We start from the raw sequence: 27,278 nt of genomic DNA on the forward strand, positions 1-27,278 counted from the left end.
GGTCCTCAAGCCAGTTGAAGACCTCTCCCCATACTTTATTGAGAAAATCAAGAGCATTCACTCTAAGATCCCTTTTCCGTGCATGTCAAAAACCCCCAATATTATCCCTCATTCTTTTTTCCTTTACTCCTATCTCTGATAGTGAATAATAGCATAATGTATTATGTGTTATTAGTATTAATGGTATTATTGCATTTTTATCTCCAATCCCCTTTTCTCACCAAGGCCAACCTTTCTGCATGGACTCGATTCCATCCTTTCCCATCTTCTCCAGCAGATTGGTTCCACAACTATTCCTATGTAATCCGAAATCTCCCCCATCTACTGATTCCTTCAGCTAGTAGCTGGTGCATTCCCCACCCTCCAAAAACTTTTACAATGTTTTATTTTATATATAGTTTGTGTTTACTTATCTTTGTATAAATTGTATCCCATACTAGAAAGTAAGGGCCTCAAGAGCTGGCACTGTTTCATTTCTGTCTTTGTATCTCTGGCACCTCCAGAGTATTTGGCACATACCTGGTCTTTAATAAATGTGTATTTATTGATTGCCTTAGCAGGTGAAAGATTGTTGATAGCCTCAGAGAAAGCGGTTTCAGTGGAATGGTGGCACCAAAACTCAGACTGCAAGGAATTAGGGAGGAGGGGGATGCAATAAATATAGAGTATCTCTTCCAATTCATTGTGCAAGTGACTTCCAAATTATTCTTCCTTAAATCCTCCATTGATCCTTTTTCTCCCTTACTGAGAAATGTACAATAATATACTATTGCCTATCAAATAAAGGTCAAACTTTTAGCCAGGTACTCAGCAAAATTATCTTTCAAGTTTTAATCTCATTATAACTAGCCATTTTCCAAATATGCAATGAATATGATGACAATACCAAAGCCTACACTTTCTCAAGTGCTGCAGACCAAAGACATATAGATGAATGCATCAAGCAGGAGTGTTGGGGAAAAGGAGAAAGAAAAAAAAAGAGGAAGGGGGAATGAAATCTCTGGAAGAATGGCAGGTGTTCCTAGACTAAATCAGGATCTGCAGAGCCTGGGCTATAATGACAGCTGTAGCAATGGCAGCAGACAGAAGTGACAGGGCTTTTTGAGCTCAGGCAGGATCTGTAGAACTGTGGTGACCCGGCTAGGATGTGCTAATGAGCAGTATGGTGACTAATGCTGACTGCACATGAGGAAAAAGCTCCAGTGCCACTCACATTGATGGGATTTTGCTGTTGTTGTAAGTTTGTTTCTTGCTTTTGGACTGGGGGTTAAGTCCAGGGGTGTCCTGTGCTGGAACCAGCTTGAATTTGGGAATCAGTTAAAATTTCAGCATGAGTATTTAAAACCTTGGAAATTGGCAAATACTACAAATCAGAGCTTGATTTATTATTTTGTTGATTGTCACTCTAGACTTTTTTTTTAAGTGAGGCAATTGGGTTTAAGTGACTTGCCCAAGGTCACACAGCTAGCACATGTTAAGTGTTTATCTGAGGCTGGATTTGAACTCAGGTCCTTCTGACTTCAGGGCCAGTGATCTATCCACTGTACCACCTAGCTGCCCCTACTCTAGACTTTTAAAAGTGATGGAGAGAATGTTAATAATGCAGTTTAAATTTAAAAGTATGTCCTGCTTACATTTCCCCCCCGCCCCAGAAAACCAGTTGTTAAAAATGTATCAGCCCTGGTTTAGACTTATTTTTGTTCTAAAGTTTTTGTAATAAATATATTTATGCTTATATTGCAGATCGACTGCTAGCAGGTGAGACAAATACCCTGCCAGTCAAATTCTAACTTCCAGAAGGAATGTTCGGTGGGAACATGAACCAAAGCGAATTAATTATATGAAAAGCTCCACAAAACAAACCTAATCTCTGAGTCAAGAGTTTTGTCAATGGGCCATGAATCACACATATAAAATTCTTTCCTACTTCTGTGCCTTAGCTCATGCCATTTTCTCTACCCACTATGTCTTCCCCATCCCACCTGCCAAAATCTTATCCATCCTTCAAGTCCCAATTCAAATACTGCCTTATTCATAAATTCTTCCTTGATGATCTTGGCCATAGTTCTCCTTCCTCTGGTCATCTCCTGTACTTTGATTCACTCTTGTGGCACTTATACAATGTCTTGTATTATAAATATTTGTGTATTTATCATCTCCTCTACTAAATTATAAGTTTCTTTAAGGTAACCACCATGACCATTCATCTTTGACACTCTATATATAGTGCCTCACCCATAATAAGTTCTCAATAAGTCAATATGGAATGAACAGATGAATGGTACCTTTAAATGAACCTGAACAATCTTAAAATGACAAATATAGTTAATCAATATCCTAGAGAGGAATACCTTTAACTGTGGTACCTTAATCTTTTTATGAAAAGATTTATACACCATAGCAGGAATCAATGAAAATAAATTATTTGGAAGATGCAATTCACATAATTTTCATGATTGTCCAATAAGCCACAGAGAATAGTATTCTCTATCAGACTCATTCTGCTGCTGCTGCTGCCCATGCAGGTCTACCTTTTATCTTGATTTTATCAAGAGAAACAAACTAAACACAGCTCAGGTTTTCCCTCTACAAAGTCAAGAAAATCCAATAACACGAAAAAAGTGGTTTTCCACCTTCCTCCTTTCACTTGAATGAAGCAGAGGATCATTCAGCATTTGTTGTTATAGTTGTTGAGTCATTTTTCAATCATGTCTGACTCTTTGTGACTCCTGTTTGGGGTTTTCTTGGCAAAGATACTGGAGTAGTTTGAGATTTCCTTTTCTAGCTCATTTTATAGATGAGGAAATGGAGGCAAACAGGATTAAGTGACTTGCTCAGGGTCACACAGCTAGTAAGTATATGAGACCAGATTTGAACTCAGGAAGATGTTTTCCTGACTCCAGGCCCAGCTGGAGCCACCTAGATGCCCATCATCCAGCAGTTGCTGAATTTCAAAAGGATAGTAGGCAGACACAGACAGAGAATATCAGAGGCCCAGATGTGGATGTGATAGAATTGCCATTCTCAGTCAGAAGTAAATTCAAGTTTTTGCCAGTTCCGGGGAAGTCTTTTAATATCTCTTAGTCCCCATTTCCTTATTTATAACATAGGAATAATCATAGATGTACTAAATCATATTTATTTTGAGGAAAACACTTTAGAAGCTAGAAAAATACTTCATGAATGTGACTTATTATTATTATGTAAGAGTTGGCTTATTGTTACAACTAAGATTAGACTACCAGAAAAACAAATAGGTGTCTGCCCAATAGGTTATAAAGTAACCCACATTTTTTTGCAGGTTTTCAACTTAGGAAAGGAATATCAGGGGCCTGCTTCCTCTCCAGCAGTGGCATCAAAGAGATAGAAACTGCTGCCACTAAACTGTACATAAGCATCCCTGTGGCACATATTGACTTAGAAACCACATATTAATGTTATCTTTGTTTTATTTTCTTTTTGTTTAATTTGTTAAATATTTCCCAATTACATTTTAATCTGGTTTGGGCCACACTCTGGAGTATCGTGGGCTGCAAGTGGAATCTTTGGTGTGTTTGATACCTCTGCTCTAGAGACATCTTGGCATCAAAGAATTTCTCAGTCCTATTTTGTAGATTCAGCTCATCCCTGGTCATACTATCTTTTGGTGGTCAAGGCAGCACTATTTCCATGTTGTCTCTGGAAAAATCTTAAATTTGCAGTTTAAATGTTCTAGGATAAGGATACAATCTCTTAGAAGTCAGTTTCAAAGAACATTTTTGCTAAAGAAATTTGTATCTACTTTTGTGTTAAAGGATATTATTAATGGAACTAGCAGAGGAGGGTTAAATGACTAAAGCTTGCTATAGTGTTATTATTAATGCATATTAGTATTATTTAAATAAAGCAGGACCTAGTTGAGTAACAAGCAGCTAAATAGCCCTGTTGAAAAGGAAATGTTCCTCTTTGTTAGAGGAAGATTGATTGCATTGTTCTCACCAGAAACGAAATTCTAGGGTTTCACACAGGTTCTGAAATAATAGCTGTGTGACTTTGTACAAGTCACTTAAACTGACTTGGTCTCCATTTTATCAATAGAAGGCCTCCAAAGCTAGGCAAAAGCTCTTAGAATAATGGTGTAGGCCACAAAGAGCTATAGTCACTGCAAGTTCTTGACCAGAGAAGCAAAATAATGTATTTAAGGAAGCAGAAGTTTGGTGTGAAGGAGAAACTTAAGAGACAGAGACCACCAAGGCTAGGAGTCTTTTATAATTAGTTTTTTTTTTTTTCAATTACTTGAAGTAAATATAAATTAAATCATGTTAAAGCCTTGATGAGGTGATAAGCCATCTTTTTTGTATAAAGTCCTAACAGAATACCAAGTAAATTTTCCTCATATAAAACTTGGATACTGTTCAACTTTGTTGCTTCTAAAATTTAAATCAGTAGCTTTTCTAGGATTTGATCAGCGACTGACATTTTGAGGAAAAAAAAATGATAGATGCAAGAAATCCACTTAAGTGACAATTGAAACTGGCAGCCCTCAACTGTAACAGAATTTTGATTCCAGCGTTCTGTACCTTCTCCTATTAATGGACAAAACATTTGTTTTGTGTTAGAAAATCAGAAGAAGTAAGGAAAACAATTTCTTAGGGCATTTCATTTATAATATTTCTGGGCATATGCCTGACTAGAGACTACACTCAGTAGCCCAAATGCATTGAAAAGATAATAACTCCTCTATGTGTGGGTGGATGTAGATGTGAGTGTGTGGGTGTGGGTGTGGGTATGTATCACTCTGGGGTTTGCAAAGCGCTTTACAGATTCTCATTTGAGTTTCACAACAACCCTATGAGGTAGGTATAGTAGGTATTAGTAGTCCCATTTTGCAGATGAAGGAAGAGACTCAGAGGTTAAATAACTTTCCCATGAACTATGACCACATTCCATAAAAAGTATCATCCTCTAGCCCAGAGGCATCAAACACAAAGCCAAAGACTGTATAACACTCCCAAGTGTCCCTGACCCATCCAAACAGATGAAAATGTAATTGGGAAATTAACAAAATAAGAAAAAATACAATAAATCATAGATAATATCAATATGTGTTTTTTTTCTAAGTTGGTATGTGGCCCACAGGGATGTTTATATTTGAGGTAGCCCTCATTTCTATTTGAGTTTGACACCACTGTTTTAACCTATCCTAAGTCAATTCAGCACTAGTGTCTAGTTTGAGTCACATTAAATGATGAGTTTAGTTAAGTACTTCAACCAGATGTTAAATACTTTATATAAACAGTTAACTTATGAAGGCCTTGCCTTCTCAGTCCTATTCATAACAATGGCCATCATGTTTGATAATTGTTGTACTTAGCTGTTCTAGGGAATAGAAAAACAATTTTTGATGTTTTAAAAATTACTAAAATTACCACTTCAAAACCACTATCCTATTGGTTTCTCTACTCATCCAGACTTTAAAAGAAGGAATATCAGATGATTTAGCTCCTGAATGTCCCGTTTCAGATCTAATCAGTTAACTCTCAGAATTCCATGTGTCTCTTTCCATTTCTTGGAGGGGATTATAACTTTTCCAACTGTGGAATATACATATATTAGGTGTATGTATGTATGTGTGTTTGTAGGTATGTATGTATAGCATTGTGTGTGCATCTATATGTGTGTGCATACATACATTAAAATATATATGTAGCTTTTATAGAATTGTAGGAATCCTCCTCCCAACTCAGATTCACAATGATGAATCAGGTCCCCCAGAGTAAGGCTAGCTAACATCTCTCCTTCAGAATCCTAGAGAGGTTCTCCTACGGAGTTTGGGGAAGTGGGATCTTTCACTAGTGTTATCACTTCAACTCCCCTCCCCCTCCACCAAATCTGGTGTGTTCTCTCTAATGCTAGCTACCAGTGTCATTTACATTGCAATCAACTCTGTCAGTACCCCAGTATCATTTAACTAATTAACATCAATTTGCTTTTACAATGGGATATTTAACGAGAACAGAAGTACAAACATTTCTCCTTAATGCCTAGGGAACACTTTCCCCTGTGCTACCTTGGTCCCTTAGGGAGAGTGGGCTTAAAGTTAAAGTAGTTCCTACAAAGCATTTGCCCTCAAAAGATTGCTGATTTAGCGTAACAGCTGGGTGAGTCAGCATCTCAGTTAACTGCTGGGCTGGGTCAAGCTGTTTGTTCTTCATGGCCCCTGCTGTAGTCTCACCCTTGCTCAGCCTCCAGAAAATCCCAGCAGGGACTCACACACCTGGACTTCTGATGCTCACTATTCCAACCTTTAAAAGTTCATGAAGTCATTGATATCTCTAATGCTTCCCCTAAGATACAGTAGAGACAGAAGTAATGACAAGAGGTACAAGGTGATAAAAGCCTGAGGCTTCCATCCTCACCATAGGCTTAAAGCAGTACTTGATTCCCCAATCAAACACAGCCAGGCCGGAAAGAGTATATGCCCTGGGTGATTAGAGTCCTTTGAATGCATTTTTAGTTATAGCTCAGCAGTTAATCAAAAAGGTTCCTCTTTCTCCTGTAGTAAGTAGACAGAAACAGTCAGAATACCTGTATTTGTGGTGAATCCAGAAGCTAGGCCCTTCCATGTATGTCATTATGCCTTTTCAGAAGCAAGTACCCCAGCCCTTATGCTTGACAAGGCAGTAGGAGATACATCTTGCATTCTCTGAGGATGGGGCTCTGTTGGCCATGTCCCTACATATATATTTTAATGAATAATTTTTTTTAATTTTATAAAATCATTTGACAATTGTGATCTCAAGATAGATCTTAAAATAGAGGTTAAATGATATCTAACTCCACTATTACAGATATGGTCTGACCAGGGCACAATACAGCAGTAATATCAACCCTCTAGTATCTCCTCTCTTATACTAGCCTAAAGTTGCATTGGATTTTGGGAGCTATTACATCACATTTTTAACTCATATTGAACCTGTAGTCCACTAAAACCACTAAACTATTGTCTATCTAGGGGCAGATAGGTGGCAAAGTAGATCGATTGCCAGGCCTGAAATCAGGAAGACTCATCTTCCTGAGTTCAAATCTGGCCTCAGACACTTGAGCAAGTCACTTAACCCTGTTTACCTTAGTTTCCTCAGCTGTAAAATGAGCTGAAGAAGAAAATGGCAAACCACTCTAATGTCTTTGACAAGAAAACCCCAAATGGGATCATGGAGAGTCTGAAATAACTGAACAACAGTTGTTTAACCAGGCCTGCCCAGACTTATATTTGTGATGTTGAAGCATAAAACTTTACATTTATCCTTTTACATTTCATCTTATTAAATTTGGTCCAAGATTCTAGCTCATCAAGAAGACTTTTTAAAATCTCCATTCTGTCACCCAATGTTAGTTATTCTTCCTACTTTTGCACAATCTTCTAATTTGATAAGCATATCATCATTTAAGTCATTTACGAAAATGTTGGGAACCAGGGCAGTGTCTAGTGGAAGAGCATTGTCTATAGTCAGAAATCCTTGGTTTATATCCCTGTTCTGTCACAATCTGGATGGAATTGAGTAAACCACTTTATCTCCCTGGGTCTCAGTTTCCTCATCTGTAAAATGATTAAATTGGATTGTATGGTCTGGTCCTCTTTGAGAAAGTCACTTAACCTCTCCAGACCATAGTTTCTTCATCCATGAAAAAAATTAGGGGTTTGGACTAGATTCCTTCTAAGGTCTGTTGCAGCTCCAAATCTGCGAACCTTTTATTAAAAAGGTCAAGCACAGATCTTTGGGACACTTCACTAGAGACTTTCCTGCATGTTGCTATTGGGTTGTTATTAAGTTTTCTTCGGGGCTGCCATTCAACCAGGTCTGAAGCTACTTGACTATACTGTCATCTAGTCCACATTTCTCCATGAGAGATTATGCCAAAAACTTCGATAAAATCTATGTCTATACATTCCCCGGATATATCCTCCTAGTGACCCTACCAAAAAGAAAAAAAAAAAAGGAATGAGATCAGTCTAGCACAACCTGTTCTTGTTGAAACCACAATAACACCTTGTGATCACTGCTTCCTCTCCTGGACATTCACTAGCTATCCCTTTAATATCACTTTCTGGAATTTTGGCAGCATACTAAATTTATCTCACTGGCCTATAGTTTGTAGATTTCATTCTCTCCACTTTTTTGAACACTAGAACATTTGCCCACCTCCAATCCTGTGAGGTTCTCCCATTCTCTATGATAGTTCCAAAGATCACTAATAGTGGCTCAGAAACCACATCCACCTGAACTTTCATTTCCTTATGATATAGCTCCTTTGGGCCTAAATCCATGATTTGATTGTGTCAAGTGGGCAGCAAAATACTCTTTTTCTGTCTCCCTACCTAATTTGGGTATTAACTCCTTATCAACTACTTTTGTTCTGTGCTTAACAAAATCCAGTTCCACTGGCTTCTATCATCCATCATCATGATCCCATTTGTCTCATTCTTTCTTTTCTTTGATCCTCCTCTTTTCTTCCAAATAGCTTTAAAAATTCTTTGCTTCCATCTTATGCATGTCTTTTTAAAATTTGAGTTGATGAGTTAGGTCCCCATGAATCTGTATCAGTCTTTCTAGATAATCATCCCTTTTTTTCCTCATTGGAATTATTTCCTTTTGTACCTTCAGATTTTTATTCTTCAGAGCTTCCCATACCTCCTTAGCTGAATTCTTCTATAGAATTTTATGCCACAGGCTTGAGGCAGTGTGGCACAGTGGAAAGAATGATAAATCTGGACTTAGAAGACCCAAGTTCAAATCTCAGCTTTTATTACCTGTCTGACCAAGTAACTTAACTTCTCTGGGCTTTAATTTTCTCATCTGTAATTTCATGGCATTGGACTAAATGATCTGTTCCTGAAACTCCTCGTCTCTTTCCTATTTATATTCAATTGGTCTGATTATAATATTGCTTTTATTTCTCTCTCTGGTTCTCCCCCTGGATGATCTCCAACATGCTTTTTCAATGCTCCCTGGATTTCTTTGAATGAGCATATCTTATTTTTGAAGTTTCATTGGCTCGTTTTATTTATATATTACAAACATTTCCAGATCACCCCCATTTTGTGAGTTTTCCTGTAACAAGTCACATATTTAAGCAAAACTAACAATACAATGACCTTATCTGAATGTGTATGCAGTATTCCACATCTGTATCATCCCGCAAATTCCCTATTTCAAAGCCCTCCAAAAAGAGAAAAGAAAAACACTCTCCTTGTAACAAATATGTATAGTCAATATGTCTCATTCTGTACTCTAAATCTATCATCTGTCAGTAAGTGGGTAGCATGTTCCATCATCAGTCCTCTGAAATCAGGGTTGGTCATTGTATTGATCATAATTCTTACAGCTTTCAAAATTGTTTGTCTTTACAGTGTTGTTTTATTACATAAATTGTTCTCCTGGTTTTGCCCACTTCATTCTTCATCAATTAGTAAAAGTCTTCAAAATTGTTCATTTTTATAATACTGATGTTAAAGTATAAATTATTCTTCTGATTCTGCTTACTTCACTCTGCAAAAGTTTAAGTCTTTCCATGAGTCTTTGAAATCATCTCATTTCTTACAGAACAGTGGTATTTATCACATTAATATACCATGATTTACTCAGCTATTCCTCAATTAGTTGGCATCCCTTTCATTTCCATTTTTTTTGCCACCACAAAAAGAGCTGCTATAAATATTTTTGTACATCATAGGAACTTTTCCTCTTTCTTTGATCTTTTTTGGATATAGGCCTACTAGTGGCATAACTGAATCAAAGGGCATGCACTGCTTGTTTACTTTTTCTGTATAATTCCAAATTGCTTTCCAGACTAGTTGTACTCAGTATAGCTCTACCAACAGCACGTCAATGTGGCTGTTTTCCCATAATCCCTCCAACATTTATCATTTTCCTTTTTTGTCATCTGTGCCACTCTGATAGGTATGAGGTATAAACTCAAAATTGCTTTAGTATTTCTCTAATTAGTAATGATTTGGAGTATTTTTTCCCTAATGGCTATAGATGGTCTGGGTTTCTTCTGTTGAAACTAACCTGTTTATATCCATAAACCATTTATCAATTGAGGAACAGCCTGTATTCTGATAAATTTAAATAAATTCCTTATATATCTTAGAAATGACACTCTTATCAGAGAAACTTGCTGCAATGATTTCCTCTGTTACTTCTTTCCCTTTTAATCTTAGTTTGATTGGATTTGTTTGTACAAAAGCGTTTTGACTTTATGTCATCAAAATTATTCATTTTATCTTCTATAATCCTCTTTGAACCTTTCTTCTATCCATAGACCTTATAATTTTCCCCCATGTTTCTCTAATTTGTTTATGATATGACCTTTCACATGTAGGTCATATATCCATTTGGAACTTATGCTTGTATAAAGTGGGTGGTGTTGCTCTAATTTCTTCCATACTTTTGTCCAGTTTTCCCAGCAACCTTTATCAAATAGTGAATTCTTATCCTAGCAACTGGGTCTTTGTGTTTATTGAATACTAAGCTATTGGATACATTTGCTTCTATATGTTGTGTGGCTAATCAGTTCCAGTGATTGATTTCAATTTTTTTTAACCAGTACCGCATTGTTTTTAAGAATTACTGTTTTTTGTTGATAGACTTAGCCCTTCCCAGCAGCACAAGGATCTAAGACATCTCCAAAGGTCTCATGATGGAAAATGCTATCCACATCCAAAGAAAGAACTATGCAGTTTGAATGCAGATTGAAGCATACTATTTGCTCTTTTTTTCTTCTGTTTTGTTTTGTTTTGTCTTTCTTGTGGTTCCTCCTATTGGTTCTAATTCTTCCTTACAATATCACTAATGTAAAAATATGTTTAATAGGAATGTATATGTATAGCCTATATCAGACTGCACACTGTCTTGGGGAGGGAGGTGGAAAGGAAGGTGGAAAGAAAAATTTAAAACTCAAAAGCTTATGGAAGTGATTGTTGATAAATCAAAATAAATTAATAAAAAAAAAGAATTACTGTTTTGTAGTGTAGTTTGAGAAAAAGAACAGGTCTCCTTTGTTTCCACTTTTTTCATCATTTCCATTGATATTCTTGGCTTTTTTTGCCCCATATGAATTTTGGTGTCATTTTCCCTTGCCCTATAAATAGCCTGGTTTTCTTCCCTTGAGAACTGCCTGTTTATATCCTTAAACTATTTATCAATTGAGTAATGGCTTTTATTCTTATAAATTTAAATAAGTTTTTCATATATTTTGGAAATGAATCCCTTATCAGAGAAATTTTTAGTGGTTTGATTAGTAATAAATTCAAAGTGTTGTTATTTTATTGTTTTGACTTATTAATGAGCAATTAATATTTGTCTAATTATTTAGGTCTGTATTTCTATAAAGTGGTTTGTAGTTGTATTTACCTATTCCTTGTATGTATCTTAGTAGGTAGACTCCCAAATGTTTTACACATTCTGTAGTTACTTTAAGTAGAATTTCTCTATCTCTTCCTGCTGGAATTTATTAGTATTATCCAGAAATGCTGATGATGTGTGAATTTATTTTATATCTTTCAAGTTTGCTGAAGTTATTGTTTAAATTAATTTTTCTTTAGGTTTAAGTATACTATTATATCATTTGCAAAAGTGATCATTTTATTCCTTCTTTACTTGTGATTATTCTCTCAATTTCTTTTTCTTGTTGCTATAGCTAGCATTTCTAATATTATATCAAGAGTGGTGACAGTGGACATTCTTGTTTCACCTCTGATTTTATTGGAAAATAATAGATAATGTATAATAAAATTCCATTATCCTTTCCTTTACCTATTCTGGTCCTTTTGAATAAGGTATACCCTTTCAGAGTCATATTCTAGTCTTGAGTCTCATCCCATCATATCAATGGGGTCAAGTTTATATTCCTGAGTCATTATCTCTAGTTCACTTTGCCTATTACTCATGCTTTGTGCAGTTGAGAACAGATATCTGAGGCTATAGGTTTAATTGCTACCTCCTTTCTTGAATTTTTTTCCTGTGAATATCTGGGCATTTCTATTGCTATTCTGTTTCCTACATTGTATCTACTTTCTCTAGTATCTAGATAACACAAGCTATTTTTTCCTCTCCACTTTCTTTCGGGGTAAAGACCTTTTGATTAGGTTTGCAAAACTACATTCTTACCAGCACATATTATGTCTACTACATCCCTGGTCAGGAACATATCATTCTTACATTATAAGCCACAACCCAGAAATCTAAATTCTTTTTTCAGACACAGTTTTCCTCACAGTTCCAAGGCAGAAAAGAGTGCTTGTGGTCATTCATAGACCAGAGCAGGCCAGGAAAGGAGTTAACACCTCGCCCTTGATCATATCACCTGCTCTTCCATATTATAATTCTAGCCCCTTATACTGTTCGTCCCAGGACTGGGGCCACAGATATTGGAATCTTTCTCTGAAGCATGCTGGAAATTTCCCTTCTCTCAACAGAAGGCTAGATCCCCAAACTCTTGAACCAAGGGTTATCTGTAAGGCAACCCCTGAGGCTGGCACTGCCTAAGAAATCCCTCTCCTGTTAGATTGCTACTCGGGAGGCATTCCTCAAGGACTCTCACCACTTAGCTAAGTAATTGCCCCAGCATGACTGCCCAGTGGTTGAAAGGTTTTTGCCTCTTTGAGGGTGCAGCCAGCAGCTGAATACTGCCAAGGAACTTTTCTCTTGGCCCACAAGGGCAAGTATATGGTCTACCTTCGTTCTATGTCTCTCCAGCAATTCTTAAGGCTGCATGGTACAGTGGAAAGAGCACTGAACTTGAAATCAGAGGACCTGAGTTTGAATTCTGACCACCAGCTGTGCAACTGTGGCAAGTAGCTAAACCTCTCTGGGCTCAGTTTCTTCATCTGTAAAATGAAGTTGGATTGACTCCATACTCTCTAAAGTCCCTTTGAGCTTTAGAGCTATGATGCTCTGATACCATGACACACTGCCCAAATTCCAACTGCTACTGAGTTTCTTGGCATAAAGGCTTACATCTCTGGGGCTGAGGTAAAGCCCGTCCCTGGAGTCCAGGATTTTTCTTCTCAGGCCACACAGGCATGAGCACATGCATTTCATAATGTGCCTAATGCTTCTTTCCCAAAGCACCCACTAATATCTTAAGCACTCTTAGTTCTGCTATACTCTTAGGGTTTCTCCAGAAGAAAGGAAGAAAAAGGGAAAGCTCTGGTTAAGTCCTCTATGAAAACTCACTTTCAAAAGCTGGTTATTCTGAACAACCTGCTCCATCACAGTGGGCGTCAACTCATTTCCTGTCAACACAAAACTCTTCCCCCTATGCCCATGGAACAGGAGTCCAAGTCAACAAGTACATAGAGAAACAGTCCTAGTCAATAAGACCTGCCCTTCAGGAGGTGCCAATGAATGCCTCTTTGTTACCTTCTATGAGAAAATACCATCTGTTTGACAGGCTAACCTCCCTATAATCTCACCAAGGTGATAAGAGAACTCAAAATCAAAACTTTACAAAGTGAAATTTTAAAAAGTACATTTTAAGCAATAGTTAAGTGTGGGAGCAGGAATTTTGATGAAAAAATTCTAACTAGATTAATATAAAACATTTTAAAGGGTCTTTTAAAAAAACACTTTTTAAGTATTTAAGGGTAGCTAGGTGGAGAAGAGCACCAGGCCGGGAATCAAAAAGACTCCTTCCAGAGTTCAGATCTGGCTGACACTTATTGTGTGACCGTGGATAGGTCACTTAACCCTGTTTGTCTCAGTTTCCTCATCTGTAACGTGAGTGGGAGAAGGAAATGGCAAACCACTCCAGTATCTTTGCCAAGAAAGTCCCAAAATAGGGTCATGAAGAACCGGACACCACAGAAAAAAATCGGACATACAGAACATTTATTCAGTGCTTCCTATGCTTGGGGTACTGAGGGAGGCCTTGGGGATTTTGTTGTTCAGTTGTTTCAGTTGTATTGTGACCTCATTTGGTTTTGGTTTTTGGCAAAAGATACTGGAGTGGTTTGCCATTTTTCTTTAGCTCATTTTACAGATGAGGAAACTGAGGCAAACAGGGTAAAGTGACTTGCCCAGGATCATACTACTAGTGTTTGAGGATGGATTTGAACTCAGATCTTCCTGACTCTATCTACTTCACCACCTATCTGCCCTCACAGATATTGCTGTGGTTGATCTTTCCTTTTTTCGAAGGAGATCAATGACATCACAGTGATGTCTTGACTAACCTGTGAATTGGATTTCAGTGAGGCAAAGTTGCACAAAGTTGTCAGATTCTCTCTTCCAGAGTCATCAAAGTCCAGTGATAAAACCAAAGTCAGGATGACTTGCCATGGCCCTAGATGCAGTGGATGATTTTGGCATCTTCCATGTCTAACCAAGTTCTAAGCACTCCACAGCACCTTCATAGCCTTTGGAACAAAGTGTTCTCATCTGCTCATTTCACCAGGGGAAATTTTTACATACTTGGGGTAGACATCCCCCTCACCCACTAACCCTGTCAGTTACTCTCAACCTGGTTTAGCCTGTCTGCCAAGACCATTTTTTTTTTTTAACCAGGGTGTGGCAGCTGCCCTTGCTACAGCTTCTTGGAACCATAGGTGAGAGTTGGGTGACAAGTGGACAGCAAAGGTGGATGAGCAGCCTGAAAAGAGCTCTGAAAGCCCTCACACCAGAGGTGCTAGTCCTCCCTGAACACCGAATATACTCCTAGCAGAGTGTCCATGGGGATGGAAATACCATAAAACTAACGCTGCTCAAAACGGATTTACATTCTAATGGGGAGACAACAAATACATGCTGAATAAGTATAAAGAGAATGCAAATAAATACAAGATAGTTTGAGAGGGCACTATCAGTTGGGGGATCAGGAAATGCTTTATGTATTTGAACTGCATCTGGAAGAAAAGAATTCCATAAAGTGGAGCTGAGAAGGGTGTGAATTCCATTAATGGAGAACAGCCAGCACAAAAGCAGAGATGTGTGAGGAACAGACAGGAGGCCAGTTTAGTTTGACCACAGCACAAGGTGGGTTAGTTAAGTCCAACGAGGCTGGAAAGATAGGTTGGAGCCAAGATGCAAAGGGCTATACAATACTGAAGTTCCCTTCACAGCTTTAAAACTTTATGATTCTACTAATTCGAGGTTGCTAAAAAGATAGTACCCTAAAAGGTTTCCCAAGATTATTAGAAAAGCAATTTCATTCTTGTATTAAGGAATAAGTTGGGGAAAACCGTATCTGAAAGCTAAAGAAATGTTTTTCAGTACGATCATTACTTTTCAGCAACGTCTGCTAACAGGAACTTCCTCCATTTCCTTCGACAAAGCATATCTGACCTTTAATTTTATCCTAATGAATAAACTCAGACCAGCTTCTTTAAGGTCAGTTCCCTGAGTTTTTGTGCAGAGATATCTACTAGAGGAAAGATTTGGTAAGTACTTAGTACAGATTAAGGGTGGTCTTATTTAAAGCCCTTTCTAGGTTCTATTCTGTAAAGAAAAATAAAAAAAACAACAACAAAGGGATTTCGCTGAGTCTACCTTGGTTGGGTTCTTCGTTGTGAACTTTATTTCAGTAAATTTGTAACGACAGAATACAATTACACCCAAAAGCCCGCAGTTCCTGGGGGACGGGCGGTGAATCACATCCCCTTGTTCGCGTTTATTTCCCCGACACTGGGAGTGAGCTCCATACCCCGCGTCTGCCCCCAAGTCCATGCGAGAACAATGGCCCGTCCGCCTCCCCCGGGAGCCACGGTCTCCAGACTCCACTCTCACGACAACGTCGTGGACGAGTGACACAAGTCTCAAAGTTCCTCAAAACATCACAAGCCACGGCAGCAGCCGCGCGAAGGGCTACTCCGACTAGTGAGCAAGTTTCCCTGCAACCACAACACAACCGCGCGAGCAAACACCACGGACTAAGGGTTCCTCGCGAGCTTTCGAAAAGACAGCCAATCACCGAGTTTCTGAGCATTCCTCCGCGGGCGGGCGCCCTCCAGCAGCAGCAGGTGGCGACCCCGGGAACGTTCCTTCCCCGCGCCGGCCCGCCCCACGGGGTAGGCGAAACCCACCCCGCCCCCCGCCGCTTCTCCCAAGATGCTCTACGGCTGAACTCCAACCTTCTCCCCTCCCTCGCTCTCTGCCCGCCTCCCTCCTTGACCCCATCCCTCCCCGTCTGCGACCCCCCCCCCCCCCCCGTCACTGGGCCGGCTGGGCGGCCGCTCCAGGCTCCTGAGCTCGGGCTCCGTGGCGGGGGGCGGGAGCGAAGCCTCCGCCTCCGCCGCCGCCGCCCGAGCTAGCTCCCGTTGAGGCTGCTGCCGCCGCTTGCCGCCTCCTCCCCCCGCCCCCAGGACGGGAGCGGCGTGGCGAGGGCGGGCGGCCCACCCGCGTGTAGCCGCCGCGGACTCCGGCTGGAAGCGAAAGCGACTCGTCTGCAGCCTCGATCTCCGGGTGAGTGAACCCGCCCGAGCCGGACGAGACGAGACGAGACGAGGGAGGGGGCGGGCTCCGCCGCCGCCGTCCGGAGCCGGGGCGGGGCCGCAGGAGCTGGAGGCGGGGCCGCCCGGCGGGAGGTGCGGGAAGACGAGGAAGGGAAGGGGGTGGGGGGGTGACGGAGCCTCATTTCCTCCTCCAGCGCCATTTTGTAGCAGCGAGACCCGCAAATAAAGGGGAGAGCCCGTCTCTGCGGCGGGAGGGGGAGGAGGAGCCGTCGCTGGGGCCGAGGGCACCCAGGCGGCTTGCGGTGGTGCGGTCGCCCGTGCCCGGCCGCCCGCCTCTCCGTCCGTCTGTCCGTACGTGAGGGGGGTCAGCGCCCGGGCCGGTCTATGTGACAAGCCGGCGGCGGCAGCGGTGGCCACGGCGTGGAGAGGTAAGTGCGGGGCGCGGGGCCGCCGCCGGAACAGACCTCGCCCGCCTCGGGCCCGGAGCGGCCGCGTCCCTCCCGACGCCACCCTCGCCCCACCCCGGCCTCGCTTAGCCCGTCAAGCCGCTTCCCTCGGCGTGGGGGCAGCGCCGGGAGGGCTTGGAGGAGCCGGGGCCTGCGGGGCTGCCGACTCCGTTAACTGCTTCCCTCCTTTGATGCCGGGACGCGGACGCTGCTGCCCGAGGCCATTTTACCCGGTCCTCCCTCCCCGCTCGGTGCCTGCGGTGGGAAGCGGGCGAGCGGACCGATGGCCGGTCCGTGGGCGCAGGCGCGGGGTCGCTGCAGCCGCGGCCGGTCGCAGGGAGCTCCCGCTGCCCCATTGGCCGGGGCTTGAAAATCCCTTCCCCGCTTCTGTCTTAGCCCGCTCCCGCCACGTTGGGCCGAATTCTGGGCCGGCTGGGGTTTAAAAAAGATGTAACTACGCAAAAAAAGTAAACGTTTGGGTTTGTTTGTTTTTCCTAGGGAGACTAAATTCAAATTTATCCTAACAAAAAATAGCTTGTGGGAGCGCTAATGGACTTCTCTTTGCCCACCCCCACCCCCAGGAGTTTCCACAAACCTAAGAGCTAGAATGAGCTTTAATCCATGGGAACGGAAAACAAAGTAGCTTTAAAGAAGTATTAATTTGTTTACATCTTGAAACTTCTTCAGGATCCCATGCCTCCTCCCTCTCCCCGCTCATTTTTACATGAGGTTCTTTTTGTATCAATAGTTTGGGGGAAGGAAAAAGTAGGTGTCTTGAATTTTTGACACTCATTAATTTGATACTTGATCTTACAAAAATCTATTAAACCTGCAGGTAATATTAGTTGTAAGGGGTTAATATGATTTTTCTCCTCGGGTAGCAAATATTTTAAATAGTGCATCGTGGTTTTGAGGTGTTAGAGTCCTGTGATTACATCTTGCTCTTAAACTGATTAAGAGTGGTGTTTAAATCACCTGGCTACTGTAGAGGATAAATGAAAATCAAAGGAACCGCACCTCTACCCCCCAGCCTCCTTTCTCCTGTCTTAAACTTCTAGCCATTTTATTTTTTTCTTAGTGATAAGTTAAGCATTTTCTGAGTGGTAAAATTTTTATTGGCAACATATGAACAGTTTTTAGAAAAATGTTCTTTGGATTGTGTTTTCTGTAGAAAATAGTATTTGAATTTGGTTTTGAAAGATCTGAGTTTGAACCATGACTTGGATACTTGTCATTGAGCAAGCTACTTAATTTCTCTGGGCCTTTAGTTTCTTGAAAGAGTATCAAGCTAGTTCTCTAATTTTTCTTTTAGCTCTGAGTAGTGCAGCTTAAGAAGATGGTTTGCTATGGTCCCATTTTAAGTAGTAGGAGAGACCTGTTCATCTCCTTTCACTTTTTTTCAACGATATTTATCGAGTATTATATGTCATATTTTGACTGAGGAGAGGGGAAGAAACTAGTTTCATAACTTTAGTTATATACCCAACCCATTGATCCCTAGGCAGAGCAGATAATTTATCCCGATTTTCCCCAGATGAGGAAACTAAAGCTTACAAGATGGTTTGGCCACTGATTTTATCCAGGGTTGCATAATTGTGATAATAGTGAAGCCAGAACTATAATCTGTGTGTTCTGATTCCCAAGTTCAGTATTTTTTTCACTATTCCAGGATACTTCCAACATAGGGTCTATTCCACAGATGAAGTTACTGAGTTTTTTTTTTTAGTTGGGAGCTATGTGAAAGATTAATCAAACTTCATTTGTAAAACTGAGGCCAAGATTAAAAAAGCGAATTAGTAACGTCAGTTCAGAACCCAGGCCTTCTGATGTTGCTGTAATGTAAAGGTTAAAGTTTAAGGATTTGTGAGGGCATATTACTTACTTTAGAGTAAGTGTACATTTACAGATTACTTTAATCATTCTATGTTTTATTAGTATGAAGTAGGTAACTGAATAAGCAGTGTTCACCCAATTCACTGATGGAGAAATTGGGGAAGTCCAGGGGACACGTTTTTTAAAAGCACCTACTGCATGCCAGGCACAGTGCTGAGCACTTGGCAAATATCTGATCCTCACAACAACCTTGTGAAGTAGATGCTATTATTATCCCCATTTTAAAGTTGAAAAAATTTGAGATAAACAGGTCACACATGTAGTGTCTGAGTTTTGAACTCAGGTCTGCCCAACTCTAGTGCTGTGGCCACTGTGCCAGCTAGTCGTCATAGATTCACAGCCATATCATAGGCAAGCCATAGCTCTTGGATTGAAATCCATAGGATTTTCACATCAGTCTAATATTTGAACCGTGCCTGTTCCCATTATCTATGAAGCCATTTGTTGGTACAGTTGTGTCTAGAAAATGTGTAGTAGCCTTGGGATTAAAAGATCATCCTAGTTCAGGCCTCCATCACTTTTCCACTAGATATTGCTGGTAACCTCTTAATAAGAATCCCTGCAACTGGGCACTTCCCTTTCCAATCTGTCTTTCACACAGCTACCAAAATAGTCTTCCTAAAGCAAAGACTTCAGCGTGTCAGTAACCTGCTTAAGAATCCCTTTTGCCTAAAATGCATTCTTCACAGCTTGGTATTTAAAACCCTTTGCAGTCTGGCTATAGTTTACCTTTCCAGGATTCATATGACTCCCTTTCATGGGCTCTTTGTTCCAGCCAAATTGGCCTTCACTGTTCCCTGAACTTAGCTTTCCATTCCCTGCCTCCGGGCCTTTGCACAGACTGTCCCAGATTCCTGGAATGCATTCCCTCCTTACTTCTCTGAGAATCCTTAACTTCCTTCTAGGCGAACCTCAAGTGATACCTCCTATAGAAAACCTTTCCTGATAACCCTGTAATTGTTTTTATTCTCTCCTTCCTTGACTTATATTGTATTTGTGTACATGTAACCTTCCAGTAAAAAGTAAGGTCTTTAATAACAAGATTTACATAGCATCTTTAAAATTTGCAAAGACCTTTATGTGCATTTATCTAATTTGATCCTTACGAAAGCCCTAAAAAGTAGATACAAGTGTATTCCCATTTTACTCATGTGGAAACTGAGGAATGGATCAAATGTAAAGGTCACAGTTAATAACTATCAGAAGTAGATTTTGAACCCAGGTCTTCCTGGCATCAAGTCTGGCACTTCTATCTACCACACTGTATTACTTCTTGTGCAAAGGACTTTTACTTTTGTCTTTGTATTCTGCAATGCCTTTTATATGTGCAGTGCTTAAATGCTGTTGAAATGAGTATGTGGTATAGAGTCACATTAATGTTATTTGGCCAATATTAGGGTTCCTTGGTATCAATCTTAGTCTTTATTTTTAAAAAAAAAAGCCCTTTTATTTAGAAGTTGAATGAGAAAAGGTCTATAGATTCGTAGATTGAGCTAAAAGGAGCCTTTGAGGTAATGTATTCTGATCCCCTTCATTTTACAGATCAGGAAATGGAGGCCCATATGGATTTTGACTTGCCTAAGACTACTTGGGCATGATAGTAAGAGAATGAGGTTTTAGAAATGAATGCAGTGGTCAGTGTTCTTTCCATTCCATCTTTGCACTTCCTCATTTTGCCTATGATTTTTGGTATACCAAATGGGATTTTTGTGGTTCTTGCTTAGAAAAACCCAATACTGTATTAAAGCAATAATATTTTCAGTTAAGCACTTACTCTGTCCCAGGCATTATGCTAAGAGCTTTACAAATATTATTGCATTTGAACCTCACAACAACTTTTTTTATTATCCCCATTTTACAATTGAGAAAACTGAGACAGACAAAGGTTAGGTGAATTAACTGGGGTCACATAGCTAGGAAGAATCTGGGACTGGATTCTTCCCAACTTTAGGCCTAACCTCCATCCACTCTGCCACCTCCCCTTCCTCCAACTGAAACTGCCTTAAAATAAGCTAAATATTCAGATTTCCTTTCCTCTTAGATTTCACTTTAGAACAGTCTATTAAAAAGCCTTAAGAAAAATAGGAGGTACTGTTTTCAACAATTTCTCTGAAATGCAATCTCAGTTTGATAATGGGTCTTAAAGAATAACTTTCTAATTAAACTTAAATTTAAGTTTATCCTCTTTTTGTCTATGTTAAAGTAAGTTTTCAATGTGAATCAGCACTATAAATTACCTCATTTTGCACCCAGAGGAGGAATATAAGTTTTGCTTGTCTTAAAATCATGGTCGTGATAACAGGTGCGTATTTTGTATTTTTGAACCCTTCATCTTTGCGTTCTAGGCAGGTCCCTCACTTGACCCGTAGTGCTCTATTGTAAAGTACTTCCAACACTATTTGTTATTAAAAGTAGTAATACATTTTTCAGAATTGGAAAAGGTTCTAAAAGTTAGTTATTTGCCCTTAAGTCTACTTATATGAAATTTACCCTATTGGTCATGTAAATATAACTATAGTATATTTTAATTGCTTTTTATTAGTGAATTTTTTTATTTTTTATTTTTTTTGAAAAATGGAAATTACAGTGGATTACTTTCCAAGATTCTTGAGATACAGGATCAGCCTCAATCATGCATCCTTTATTAATTCATTTACCTTGGGTCTTTGCCTCCCTTCTTGTTCAGATTCAACTGAGTTGAATAGCCACTTGTCAGTTATGTTATGGTGGAAATTGCTATTATAAATTGGACTTGATGAGAAGTACTTTTCAACTCTCAAAATCTGAGCTTCTGTATAATCAATCAACAAACATTTATTCAGCACCTACTCTGTGAGGCACTATACTAGGTGATAGGAATACAGAGAAAAATTAAAAAGACCTTGCTTTCAGGGAGTTTACTATCAAATGAGACATATAAGTATATACAAGGTAATTTAGGGAGGAGCAAGGGCATCAGGAGTTTGGGGAGGGGGAGAGTCAGGACGAGCTTCATGTAGAAAGTGGCATTTGAGCCAAGTCTTGAACAAATGGAAGAACTTTTGTGCTGTGTATAAGAAACAGCAAAGCTCATTAAACTAAGAGTGAGAAGGAATATTGTATGGAGGCTGGAAAGTTTGTAGCTAACTTGTGAAAAGCTTTTACATGCCAAACAGAAGAGGTTATATTTGATCCTAAAGGCAATAGGAAGCCGCTGGAGTTTATTAAAAGGAAGTGACATGGTCATACTTGTACTTTAGCAAATCACTGGAAGCTTCGTGGAAGATATATTGGTGTAGGAGTGACAAGGCAGGGAGACCAATTAGGAGGTCACTATGGCTGTCCAAGTGAGAGGTAAGGAAGAACTAAAGTGGTGACTCTGTGGGTAGAGAAAAGGGACTGCTGTGAGAGATGCTGTGGAGGTAGAAATGGCAAGATTTGATCATTGATTGGCTCTGTGGGGTGAGGAATAGTGAAGAGTCTGACTCTTGGTGGTGCACTTGACAGATGTAGGAAAGTTCACAATAAATTCTTTAGGGGAAAACACATTGAGTTCTCTTTTTGACATGTATTTGAGTTGCTTACTGGGCATCCAATTTGAAATGTCCTGTAAGCAGTTGGTATAGGACTAGATATATAAATCTGGAAAGTCCTCTGTGTAGAGATGGTAGCAGAACTCATGGGAGTTCATGAAGCCACCTTGTGAGAGTTAGAGAACAAAGGGGGCCAAGATAGAGCCTTAAGTATACCTACATTGAGGGATAGGAGGGAGGGGCAGTGATATGTGGATGGATGAGCCAGAAGAGGGAACTGAGAAGCAGAAAAATACAGAGGCCATGACCGTATAAGGGTAAACTTTGGGATAAAGGATATTTGACTCCATGCTGGCCAAACCTGAACTCATTACATCTCTCTCTCTAAAGGTCCCTTGAGTTCTAAAACTGTGATCCTATTCTCAAAACCAACGCTAAGGAGCCATTTTTCTTGTTAGCCCAAGCCAGCCCTTAATTATCCATACTAAGAAGAAACTTAAGTAGTATTAAATGATTGGAATTCACTGATAATTCAAAAACATCCCTTTTAACTGGTAGGCAAACCTACACTAAACCCTTATCAGAAGGCAGGTCTAGCAACTAGAAAAATTGACTGATTTTTTTTTTTTTAGCTGCTTCATCTTTTTTGTTCATTGGCTCCTTCTCATCTGCCAGTTTTGTATGAATGTACTTTATACACATGCTCTTCTTCTTACCTCCAGTACCTAGTTAGTATGGCACCTGGTGTGTAATAGATATTTAATGAATATTTGTTAATTCATTGATTCTATCTATCCAGCTACTCTACCATTTCCATTTTCCCTAAACTTCTTGAAAGGGTAATGCCTCTGCATCCTTACCATGCCTTACTATATCTTTAGTCCCTTGTAGTTAGACTTTCGTGCAACTGGCTTAAAACTGCTCTCTCAGGTTATGAGTTACTTCTTAATCACTACATCCAGTGGTTTTACCCTCCCCCATCCTCTTTGCACCATTTAATACTGACCATTCTCTTTTCTAGATACTCAATTTTTTTGGCCAGCATATGACATAACTCTTCTATTGACACTTCCTTATGTTTGCATTGCTTCCTTCTTGTCTCGTTAGATTGAGTGTTCTTTAAGGTTATTCTTGACCTTTTATCGTTCTATACTCTTTATTTTGGGAATCTCATTCACTTCCATAGCTTCTACTGTGAATTCTAGTGAGGTGATTACCAACCCTGATTTTCTGTCTCCAGACCTAGATCTCAAGCTGCCTATAAGGCATCACCTGGATGTCCTGCCAGGACCTCAAACTCAACATATACAAAACTGAGCTCATCACATTTTCCCCAAAACTTGCTCATCCTTCAGACTTAACTATTTCTGTCAACAGTATTACCATTCGCAATGTCTCCCACAGTCAAAATCTTGCCATTATCTCCATTTCTTCCTTTTGCTTGTCTTTCATCCAGTCAGTTGATTCTACCTGGCCAGTATCTCTAGCAAATTTTTGTCCCATCCTCTCTTTCCCCTGGCAACACCCTAGTACAAGTCTACTTTATAAGTATCTAAACCTGAGGTGTCAAACACAAAACCTTCAATATTCCCAACTTAGTGCTCTACTCTGGCCTGAACCAGATTAAAATACAATTGGGGAATACTTAACAAAATAATTTAAAATGCAGTAGAAATAGATAATGTTAATATGTAGTTTTCTAAGCAGGATCAATTGATCAATAATCTTTTATTAAGCACCTACTATATTCCAGGTATTAGGCTAGGTGCTGAGAATACAAAAAGAGGCAGTAGACAGTCCCTCCTCCCAAGAAATCTATAATCTAATAAAGTAGCCTTTCTGTAATGCATTATAGAGTCCACAAAGATCCCTATGTACAGTTTGACACAACTGATCTCATATAAGTCTTTTTCTCTCTTCCTCTCCTTATTCTTTATACTGCCAGAATCATCTTTTTTTTTTTTTTTAAAGGCAGTTGGGGTTAAGTGACTTGCCCAGGGTCACACAGCTAGTAAGTGTCAAGCGTTTTGGTCTGAGGAACTCAGGTCCTCCTGACTTAAGGGCTGGTGCTCTATCCACCGCGCCACCTAGCTACCCCATAATCTTTTTCTTAACACATGGATTTGTTTGTGTTACTCTTATTGCTCAAAAATCTAGACTAGCATCCACAAAGGTACTCAGTAAAGTTCCTACACTCTTGCCTGGCATTCAGATGCCTTTTTTCCACAATATGGTGTTGTGCCACCTTATCTCATATTAGTCCCTGTCCAGCACATTACACTCCAACCAAATTCCATTTTCCCCCAATATATATAAATTGAAATAAGTTTCTTGTGGGAAAAGGTTGAAAATTCAACATAAAAAAATAGCTTTACTGAAACAAGGTAAGTAATATAAAGGAAAAGGGGAAAGTTTAGCTAAAGTAGCAATATTAACAATGAAAATATTGAAAATGCTAGATAACTAGAGGTACCTGGATTGGGAATGGGATGGAAGAAGATTGGAATTGTTACCTTTACCTTATGAATAAACATTTTATGTCTTTAAGCACTCAGTGTCAATGAGGCAGTGGTAGAAAATTTTTACCATAATTTTGAGGAAATTTCCTCAAATGTTGTATTTCTTGTACATTTCTTATATGTTTATATTGGGTTAAACCCCTTCCTTAATTTTACAGAAACTGAGGCAGACTGGGGTTAAGTGACTTTCCCAAGATTGCATAGCTAATAAGTATCTAAGGGAGGATTTAAATCTGGGTCTTCTTGACTCCAGTCTATCTTTCACACCATGTGGTATATCTGTTGGCAGAAGTCTCATTTTGACCCAATTTGTTATGATTAACTAAAAGAAAGCTTTGTTTTCAATGCCTGTGGTATTCGTACTGTCACCTATGAAACCTAAAAACAAATAAGAAGGAAGTCATTTTTAAACATAAAGATGACTTCCTTTTGGTCTATTGTGGTTAATAAAGGGATAGGACTAAATTTTTATAGTTTACTTGACCAAAATTAAATTCAACAAGCATTTATTGTTTATTCATTTCAGTTGTGTCCAATTCTTTGTCCATTGGAAGGTTTCTTGGCAAAGATGCTAGAATGGCCTGCCATTTCATTCTCCAGCTCATTTGACAGATGAGGAAACTGAGGCAAACAGGGTTAAGTGACTTGCCCAGGGTCACACAGCTAGTGTCTAAGACCAGATTTGAACTTGGGAGGAGGCGTCTTCCTGATTCCAGGCCCAGAACTCTACTAGGAGGGATACATCATATACAGAGGTATAAAGCATGGTAGAATGTGATGGGGCAAAGAACAGTCAAGAGTGGGAATAAGTTTTCAATCTGATAATTGATGACATTAGCAAGATTTTTTTCCATTTGAGTCTTTTTTCCCCCCCAGTTTTCTTTCTTTGCCTTCTATTGATGAATTCTCTTAAAGCATTTTGGCAGGCCAACTTACAATGGAATTTGACCTGTTTGAACACTATAATTTGTATGGTAGTTTCTGTACATCAAGTCAGATCTTTTTTTCCCAATTCTAAGAGGTTTTGTTAATGGCTTCTACTTAGCAAAAGACCCTTTAGCTTTCAGAATTTCAATAGCCAAGAAACAATTGAAAAGAAAAAATTGATAAGCATGCTGATCTGTAGTTTTTGGGGTTTTTTTTGTTTTTGTTCTTGTTTTGCTTTTTGGTGAGGCAATTGCGGTTAAGCGACTTGCCAGGGGTCACACAGCTAGTAAGTGTCAATTGTCTGAGGCAGGATTTGAACTCAGGTCCTACTGACTCCAAGGCTGGAGCTCTATCCATTGCGCCACCTAGCTTCATCTGATCTATGCAGAAATGTAGTCTTGAATCCTGGTCATACAGAAGCTCAACTTAATCAAGTACGAAATAACTGAAATAGAACAATTTGCTTGGTATACCCCGTGTCTAAATTGTTAACTAAGAGTTAAGCTGGAAATTTCATCAAATGACCTATTTATAAATTACTTTGTCCACCAGTAATCCTGCTGGAAGATGTTAAAATCAAAGTCTAGATGAGTCAGCATGCTAGCAAAGTCTTCAGATTTAAAAACAATTTTCAACTTATTTCTGACAAAAGTGGCACTGGGATTATATTTATATCAGTACTGTGACGTGTGATGGTAAGTGAAGGTGGATTTTCTTTGAAAACCGCAAGGATTCTTAAATAAGGAGAAAAAAAATTCCTTTTGGAAGTCTTAGTTAACTGCTCCCAATTGTTAAAATCAGGGCAGCTAGGTGGCACAGTGGATAGAGCTCCAGCCTTGGATTCAGGAGGACCTGTGTTCAAATCCAGCCTCAGACACTTGACGCTTACTAGCTGTGTGACCCTGGGCAAGTCACTTAACCCCATTGCCTAGCCAAAAAAACCCCTAAATTCTTAAAATTACATTTCTGATGATCTGAAATTAGTGACATAAAAAAGTAAAGCTAGAAAAATAAAGTAAGCATGCAGCTCTCAAGAGAATGTCCAGAATTGTGTATTTGGAAAAGAATTATGCCTTAGAAATGTTACTTTGGTTTAGTCATTTCTTTTGTTCCAATCTAGCATTAAATGTAGGTGTCAATAATTACCTGAAAAATCTAAGGTTTAGAAATAACTTCTGAGTATGTATAAATGGACTTCATGATTCCAAAACAAAATTAGGTACATTTTTAAAAGTAACAATACTCTCTAAGATACTTGGTATACCTCACTTTTTGTGATCTTCTTAAAAGTTAATCTTGGCCCACCAATGGAGTTCTATGTTCTCCTATATTTCCTCATTTATGGCTTCTAGTTAAGAATGGCAGATTCAGATTTTTATGTCTCATGTAACTCGAAGTAGTTGATGGAAATAAAATATTCTTTTTGACCTGTAGCTTCATAATACAAAGTTTATTAACTTATATGTAAAACAGTGTAGTCAGTTTTGGAACATAGAACCTGTTACATAGTTCCATTACTTTATTGGCTTTATGTTACCATGCTTGGAGG

General features: G+C 39.4%; 1 protein-coding gene across 3 annotated transcripts in view; it reads left to right on the forward strand.

Annotated features, from left to right (window-relative positions):
• Nucleotides 1-16,371: 16,371 nt before the first annotated feature.
• LOC114031489 (pre-mRNA-splicing regulator WTAP) overlaps nt 16,372-27,278 on the forward strand; it is a 33,512-nt gene continuing 22,605 nt past the window's right edge. Inside the window, exon 1 of one of the 3 annotated variants that reach the window (XM_027846581.1) lies at nt 16,372-16,442. The gene's annotated coding sequence lies outside the window, so the exon portion shown is untranslated. Of the gene's footprint in view, nt 16,443-16,759; nt 16,861-25,489; nt 25,558-27,278 lie in introns of those variants that run through there. The other 2 variants (XM_027846579.1, XM_027846582.1) reach the window with 2 other exon arrangements.

Source organism: Vombatus ursinus, unplaced genomic scaffold, assembly GCF_900497805.2.
Source record: "Vombatus ursinus unplaced genomic scaffold, bare-nosed wombat genome assembly UNPS02015175.1, whole genome shotgun sequence".
NCBI lineage: Eukaryota > Metazoa > Chordata > Mammalia > Diprotodontia > Vombatidae > Vombatus > Vombatus ursinus.